Source organism: Acinonyx jubatus, chromosome B3 (genome assembly GCF_027475565.1).
Source record: "Acinonyx jubatus isolate Ajub_Pintada_27869175 chromosome B3, VMU_Ajub_asm_v1.0, whole genome shotgun sequence".
Classification (NCBI taxonomy): domain Eukaryota; kingdom Metazoa; phylum Chordata; class Mammalia; order Carnivora; family Felidae; genus Acinonyx; species Acinonyx jubatus.
Genome location: NC_069386.1, coordinates 97,855,836 through 97,864,820, shown reverse-complemented (window position 1 = coordinate 97,864,820; position 8,985 = coordinate 97,855,836).

Here is an 8,985-nt window from a genome sequence, read left to right as displayed (position 1 = left end):
GCCAGCCAGGAGACCAAAGCAATGGGCCTTGGGAAAGAAGCAACCGCAAAAGATATCCTGAGTTAGCCATCCACCTCTACATGGCAGGAGCAGCTTGTATGTTAGATACTTGTGGACTGCTCCATGAGTACAGGAGCACCCCCAAAATGCCTGCTGCCTTAATGCGTTTGCTTGAGAAACCACACACAGCACACTTCAGCAAAGAAGGGAAGTGAATGGTTGCTGCAGTGCGCTGGCCTCTGCTGTGGGCAGTTCAGCTGGTCACTGATGCCCAACTGGATGTTGAATCTCAAGTTGGAAAAGTTGGAAGAAGAGCTGAGGTTAGAGAAGGATGTGCAGTTGTCTGCCACTCAGCTAGCTTTGGAGCTAGCAAGCAAGGTGGGAGAATAGGAAAGTAAGTTGGGGACCTTTGTGTGCCATTTTGCAAAACTAGGAAGGCACAAGCTTCCACAGATGAAGGTCTGAGCATTTGAGACAAAGCCTGATTAGAACGCCAAGAGGTGGAATCTCTGGAAAAGTGAGGAGAGCAAAGGGAAAGATGTTGTGATCAACAATAAAATGGCCAGAGTGCTCTGTGTCATCTAACTCCTAATACAAAGAAAAATTGTAAATTAGCAATTTCCCTAGACTTCTGATAATAGGGAAATATACCCCAAAACTCCTACAAGAAAATTTGCATTCTTTCTCTGTCCTTTGAAGTTGTTTGTAAATCTTATTGTGTCTGAGATGTAAACACCCCAAAAGGTAACCAAAACAATGCCCTCAGAGACTGAAGAGGAAAAGAGGGAGAAATAGGCTTTGTAAAATACAGACTGTTATAGAAGCTCCCTGGTCCAGAAATCTAGTCCACAGCTCCATAAGATTATTCATCAAGAGCAAATTCAAATCTTAAAAGTCTTCACATATATTAATAAAAAGCTTTAGCTCTAGAGCGCCTGGGTGGCTCAGTCAGTTGAGCATCCGTCTTTAGCTCAGGTCATGATCTCACGGTTGGTGAGTTCAAGCCCCACATCGGGCTCTGCACTGACAGTTTGGAGCCTGGAGCCTGCTTCCAATTCTGTGTCTCCTTCTCTTTCTCTGTCTCTGTCTCTCTCTCTCTCTCTCTCTTTCTCTGTCTCTCAAAAATAAATAAATATTTTAAAAAATAGTTTTAGCTCTGTGAGTGGGTACCTGACTCATGGATAAGGTTTTGGAATGAGAGCTGTTTGGAATGAGGGTCCCTGTTTGTGTCTGTTGAGATGTTTACATATGCCTTTGGCTACATGTTAATGTATATATGATGTTTCTTTGCCTGCAGAGGATATTACCAAAATTATTTTGTAAAAGAGCTCTATTTAATTGGCTTAAAGAAAAATAAGCTTCAATATCAATAGTGTGCTTATGTAAAACTAAAACTTAGCTATAAGGACAAGATTTTCTTGGACTGTTGGTCAGTTCCTAGGATAATGAAAGGTTTTCCTTCACCTTTTAAGGAATCCACATAGAAAACAAAGATTCTGTGTTTTATCAAAATAATTTCCTGTGCTTCATGTTGTCTTTATTAGGTCTTTGATTACCTAAGAGTCTTCTATGTTAAAAGAGCAAAGTTTTTTTGTTTTTTGGTTTTTTTTAACCATAATGTAACCTTCTGTATTTGCCTTTGAAGTCTTTGTCACTTTCGTTAAATAGATAACTAAGTATTGTGTCACAGTGATTTAGGATTCTATTTGATCACATGTTTTAAAACTTTTTGGTATTTTTGACAAGCTTCCTAAAAATGAAATTCTTAATGAAGTCTCATTGACCTTGAACTAACTTCAGGATTTTCCAGATGATTCCTGGAAAATCATGTAAGATGTATTCTCTCTCCATATAAAAGAGGGATTAAACTGATTAATCCTATGTGATATGTTAAATTACATGGGAAACAGTCAAATAAGAAGTGATGCTAAACTTTCTTCAGGGTATATTTGTATGAAATCCCTAAAAATCTGATCTGTCTTGGTATAATTTTATCAGTCATAATTTTAAAATGTATGTCACAGAAATAACCAAATTTCCTTGCTAACTGCATTATAATGAACTTTTACTAGATATTTAAGTATGGTTATTTTAAGTCTTTTTTAATTTACAGACATTTATTGTTTTACTCTGACACTTTTGCAAAAGTATTCCTGCAAAAGTGCTTTACTTTCAGAGATTCATGAAAAAGACACTGACAAGTACAGATTTCTGATAGCTAAGATCAATTTGCTGTCCTGTGGGAGGGGCAACAATGGACCTTTCAAGGTCCTCTCCAAGGCCACCTGTACAACCCCACAGTATATCATGGGATGTTAGCTCGAGACCCGTCCCTGTTTTCCTTCTCCATGTCAGCCACAGGACACTCTGCAGGCTTTGCTGGAATATCTATGAGACAGAGGATCAGAGGGGAACCCACATAAAATTCAAGTCTCAGGCACAGCTGTAAAGTTTTGGGGAGTCATTGGTCAGGTGAGGTGTGCATTGTCCCAGAAGCTGTGATTGATAAGGTGCAAGCCTATCCAATCCCTAAGGACACGAAAGAGGTGCAAGCCTCTGCAGAGATTTGAGGGTTTGGGAAGATTTTTATTCCCCACCTGGCACAATGCCTCTCTCTCTTATGTTGCCTGGTGAAGAGAGGGCATGTGTGGGACTGGGTATCAGAGCAAAAAGGCAGATTTAGAAAGGTAAATAAATACTGCTGAAGCAGATTAAAACTCTGGGCATCTCCCACACAGTGCTACCATTTGAGTGAGAAATGTCTGTGACTCCAGAACGGATGGGTTAGGCACTGTGGCAGAGATAACAGAAGGAAAGAGTATCCTTAGGACTTTGGCCCCAGCTCTGGAAGGGGTGGACCTCCACAGAGCCATGGCTCCTGCCAGTGTGCACAGTGTTCTCACAGATAAACAGCATGTTGTGGTGAGCACTTCCCTTCCTGTCAAGGGGTGGGTTGAGAAAATATCCCTCCATCCCACTTGGACTAAGTGGCATGCCTATCTACAGCAGAGGAGCACCCTGTCTGCCAGCCCACTGTCTTCAGAAATGTGGGTGCTGCTAGCCCCTGTAAAGTATGTAGATGCTCCGAACACCTCTGCTCCTATTCCTGTGGTGGCCCCTGCAGCCTGTAGGGAGGGAGGGAGGGAAATTCCCACTGATGCCTGGTGCACAGATGTCTGGAAGTAGGAACAAACCAAAGCAGGTGGTGGGCCAAACTGGGAGCAGTTTGGCTGTTGATCACTCATAAGCCCTGGACATTAACCCTTTGCAGTGACTGTTGAGCTATTCTAAAGGGATTAACCCTATGGCTTGGACAATGGCAAAGGGTAGATGATCGTGACTAAGCCCTTGTGGGGTCAGGATATGTGGAAAGACACTGGGGTTTGCCTACAAGGGGCTGCAGCAATCCTCAGTGTCTTCCACATCCAGGCTTATAAGGCACTGACACCCCTAGAAATCAGAAAGCTAATGCCCTAGACTGGGCATGAGCCCTAACAACTTACCCTTCAGTAGATACAGCAGATTGGTTGCATAGGAAGAACAGCCATCATTATGCCCAGATGGGATGGCATGTTGTCGAGAATGCCAGACTGTCCTTGAAACACAGTGACTTGGGTAATGCAGTCATGTGTCGTCATACTGTCATGTATAGCCTAAACAATGCCCAAGGCAGCTGTCAAAGGGAACTGAGGACATCCACTGGAGCTCCCAACCTGTGATGGATTGGCAAATTAACTATATTCCCTTCCTCCCTCTGAGTGAGGGTTGTAAATGTGCCCTGGTGCCATGGACACTATGTCTGGCCAAACCCAAGCTTTCCCGTTGCTGTGCAAACCATACTGCTACCCTTAGGGGATTAGAAAAACTGAGTTCCACATATAGATACCCTCATTGAATAGACAGTGGTTGGGGGTCACATTTCAAAGGTCATTACATGTATGACTGGGCAAAAAGAACATGACATAGAATGGAAGCTCCATCTCCCATATAACCTGCAAGGAGCAGGATTGGTAGAAAGGAAAAATGGAATATTAAAGCAGCAGATTAAATTACTAACAGGCAAAACCACCTTGGCCAGGTGGACTGAAGTACTTTCCCAGGCTTTTTTTTTTTTTTTTTTGAGGGAGAGAATGAGAGAGAGAGAGCACACGTCGGGGAGGAACAGGGAGAGAGAGAATCCTAAGCAGGCTCCATGCCCAGCTCAGAGCCCAACGCTGTGCTTAACCGTGAGATCATGACCTGAGCTGAAATCAAGAGTCAGTTGTTTAACCAACTGAGCCACCCAGGCTTTAATGCATTTGGATGAGCAACAAGTAGGGCCTGTTGTCCCCTAGGCTAGATAGGGGACCCCTGCTGAGGCAGCTGATACTGAAAAATTATGGAAGTTGAGAGAAACAGCCATTGCCCTGAGTCTCACTTTGATCAATGTGCCATGCTGCTAAGAACACCAAGCCTCGTCATGCCTGGGAAAGGAGTTATTGACTGGAATTGGCAGTGGGACATCCTGCCAGGATGGATTAATTACTTCAAACTCCTGAGTGAGGGGAAACTGCTCAGTGCCCACTGAGATCCCACTGTCCTGCTGCAGGCTAGGACTGTTGAAACACACTATACCTGGAATGGAACAAGTACTATTAAAGGAGGAAAGAAGGTGGGGTCCTGGTCCTGTCCCCAGTCTGTCTCCTCATGCCTGATGATGCTGCCTCCCCAGGCCAACGTGTCTGATATGCTCAACCAGGTCAAGTTCCCCAAGCTGCCAACCTACCTCTCCTCGAGGCCAGGAGGGCAAGTTCCATTTTCCACTGGTAACTTTATCCACAATGTTTGTCCCCTCCATTGGCCTAGGGACATTATAATATATTTAGGAGCCGTTACTAAATTTACCCAGCAAGCCTTAAATGATAGCCAACAAACACTACCTTTACTGAATACTGAAATGGCTCATATGAGAAAAGCTCTCCTCCAAAATAGAACGGCCTTGGATATTATTATTGCCTCACAAAGAGACACCTGTGTCATTACCCAGGTTGTGTGTTCATACCTAATGAGTCTGCCAATGTATCATCTCTATTAAATCACATTGAGGGCACAAGTGAACACCATGAGTGATCCAACCCCCAGTATAGGGGACTTAGTAAATCAATAGCTTGAATCATAGGGCTCTTGGCTCTTGTTACTTATTTTGGGAATCGACATAGTCTGTGTTTTCTCTTGCATGTCTTTATTGTTGCTGTGGTGTCCACCTCCAACACAGTCAGATAGCCACAAAACAGGCCACCTCCGTGCTAGCAAAACCCCTTGCACACCACTCGGCACATGGTGGAAGAGGAGGGGTGTAAGACTGTAAAAGCCAGTCACAAGGGGCAGAGTATTGGAGGTCACCCAGATGATGTGACTGCCAGTTGACCCTCAAGCTGGACCCAGACAACTAGAGACTACTTACTCCCTCCCCTGCCCTTGAATATATGCTCTGCCTATTATTCCCAAAGTGAAGGTTGTTCCAAGGCCATAGCCTTAAGAGAGCAATGTGTTGTTCAGACCCCCTAGACTGAATACATGATTGATCCCAGTTAAGGCTTCTATGTAAACTTTTAGTATAACCATCTACTTATCTTGTAGCTGTCCACAACAAGCTTTGTAAATTCCCTTGCTTATTGAACCTGCCACCTGCCAATGTGATGTGGTCTGCCCCTTCATTTGGTCTCTTCTTGCCCTCTGGCACTGAGACAGTCTGCAAACCAAATTTCATTGCTTTGGATTAACATCAATTAACCAAATATTATCTAGAGTTAGTATTATAGTGGATGTTGTGTAAGAGCCAAAAGAAGCACTTATTTAGTTATACATTTATCACACAGCAAATATTTATTGAGAGCCACCTGATAGGTGCTGGGGATATAATGGAAAGAAATGAAACACAAAGTTTTCAGTCTGGCAAGGTTGGCAGACATAAGTGTTACAAGCGCTACGAAGAAAAGGTGGTGTCAAGTTAATTTACTCAACACACATTTCTTGACCACCTCTTGCTTTGTGCAAAGCATAGAAATTACATAAACTGGGAAGTAGATCAGCTGCCCACGAGAGAAGTGAAGCACTAGCTAAAATGTAGGGGTTTTTTGAAGTTGTGAGTAAACCAGTTGTGTCTCTCTGGTGCATGAGTCAAGGATCATCAGGAGGAAGGGGCAGAAATTTCTCTCCTGTCTTCCTACTACTGGCCACCATTAAAGCCATGCATCACATGGACTACCATTTCAAGGGGGGCGGCTGAGAGCTCTGGGAACCACCTCAGGCTGGCATGTGGCAAGGTCAGCAAAAGGGCCTGCAGTGGAGGGAAAAAAGGCAGACAGAGAAATTCCCCTGATGAGGGGAGGCTCTGAACAGGCTCAGGTAAGGGATAAGTATAGATGTCTATGAAGGAAAGGGCCATGCTCCTCCCATGTGCTCTGAAAGTGGGTATTTTGATATCCTTTCCAACTTTGCTCTAAGTCCTAAATCACACGGAAAGTCGTGCCTTCTGCCCTCTCAAACAACCGTTTATTCAACTAGCCATCAAATCAACCAACCCAAAACTCACATTTCGCAAGTGGCCTTTCACGTAGAGCTCCTCCTCCACTTTTTCCCTTTCTGGTGGGTTTTCAACCTCGGATGCACATTTGAATTATCTGGGGAGTATTAAGAAATACCGATGCTTGACTTTCACTGCCTCGGAAATTCTGATTTAAATGGTCTGAAGTATTGCCTGATTTTTAAAAGCTCCCCAGGTAATTCTAATGTACTAACAAGCTTGATATCCCATAGTCTGAAAAGTAAGTATGACCGATGCACCATCTAACTCCCTGAAGGAAAGAGAACACTGCTAATCATGCTCATCTGTTTGCTTGTTAGGCAAACTATCGAAAGCTTAAATTAGAATTACATAGGGTCTTACTTAAATAGATGGTAGGTGTAGAACTCTTGTAAATAGTTTTCAGAAAAAACTATAATAAATTAATAAATAAGGTGAAGAGGTGGTGGCCAGGACCCGAGTCCTGGGAAAACTGTGGCCGCAAAGGGCAGCTGGTACATGGGTGCACAGTCTCCCACATCACGAAGGACATGCTCCCCAGGTCCCTATCCCAAGACCCCAGAAGAACTAGCTGAGGCTGCCAAAAAGTATAATATGCAGATAGAAAACTAGAAGCAATACCTGGCTGATGGCATGGGGTCTGACAATTACCAGAAGCTCCGTGACCATTCACAGCTCGAGAGGAGTCTATGGTATGAATGAGATTACCTAGACCTGAGGCTTAACTGGGGTGGACTGATCACCTGGGACCTAGATGCACAACCAGGAACCGTGTGGACACATCCCTCACACTCATTTCTTGGAATCTAATGTGTAAGCAGCTCCTCGGCTTCCTGGCCTTCGTGCCGGTGATGTTTTGGGTCAGAGAGTATTATTCCATCTACCAGCCTGTGAGGTCAAAGCGGTATTTTTGTACTAATCTGCACCTGGAATTTAGAGGCTGATACCATCAAAGAACCTGTGGTTTACTAAGAGGTTTGAGGAGACTTTGTGTTCCCTGACTTCCTCATTCCTAGAGATTTAACTTTAATGAAGTCCCTAAGAAAACTTTGTCCTTGGGGCACATGGATAGCGCAGTCGGTTAAGCATCCGACTTCAGCTCATCTGAAGATCTTCAGTTCACGATCTCACGGTCGTGGGTTTGAGCCCCACATCAGGCCCTGGGCTGACAGCTCAGAACCTGGAGCCTGCTTCGGATTCTGTCTCCCTCTCTCTGCCCCTCCCCCACTTGCACTCTGTCTCTCTCAAAAATAAACATTAAAAAAAAATTAAAAATACAAAAGAAAACTTGGTCCTTCTCCTTGCTCTCTCCTCTCCACCAAATTCTCTTCCAAACTTTCCAGTATGCTTAGTCTCTGAAGATGACAATCTGAGAAATTTATATTGAATGAATGACCATTGACTGACCTATCTTTAGAAAATAAGAATGTAAATAGCAGTGGTTTGGGATATTTGTTATGGGTTTGGAGGGCAGAGGTCATGGACAGGCCTGGGGAGAGCCTTCTTCTTGTCCTCAGTCCTAGGGCCAGGCAACCTGGAAGCCCATTTACAAATTTTAATTTTATTTATGGGTATAGAGATAAAAAAAAAAAAACAACTACACTTCTTGGCCATGGATTTCTTTCTTTTATAAACATAGGCAAGTGAAACACATTATTCCTGTGTTATATCAGGAATGATTCCTATGAACAATAAATGAATATTTATGAAAAAAATCCCATAGGAAGTTCAGTTTAATCTTGGAAGAAAAAGTAAAAATGTCACATCTTGAAAGTAGCAGAAAGAATGTATGTGTTCACAGGAAGGACATCATCTGCTTCTTATAATGAACACTTACCAACACAGCACCCAGAGGACTTAGGGTTTCTCTTAAGAATTTTAGTTCAGTGGAGTATCATAAAAGAATAAAACTGGGTATTTATTTTCTTGAAAAAAAAGATACCAATAGAATTCTTCTTTGTGGGAAGATTTTTTAAATCTTTTTTCCCCCCGGCTTTTAAATTCTGTCTTTTACATGCTTTATCTGAGTTTTGTAAATTGAACTTCTCTCCCTCCCCCAATAGCAGAAATAAGTCTTTTCTGGGTAGAGGTGTTTTTTTTCTCTTGTTTTGAAAATAGACTCTCAAGACAGGATGTGGATAAGAATAGCAAACCCCTGGGGCACCAGGGTGGCCCAGGCAGTTAAGCATCTGACTCTGGGTTTGGGTTTCAGCTCAGGTCATGATCTCAGAGTTCCTGAGTTTGAGCCCCACATCAGGCTCTGTGCTGATGGTGTGGAGCCTGTTTGGGATTCTCTCTCTCTCCCTCTTTGCCCTCTCTCTCTCTCTCTCTTTCTCTCTCTCTCTCCCCCCCTCACTCTCTCTCTCTCAAAACAAATAAACTTAAAAATGAAAAGAATAGCAAAACCTTGAGAAAGTGAG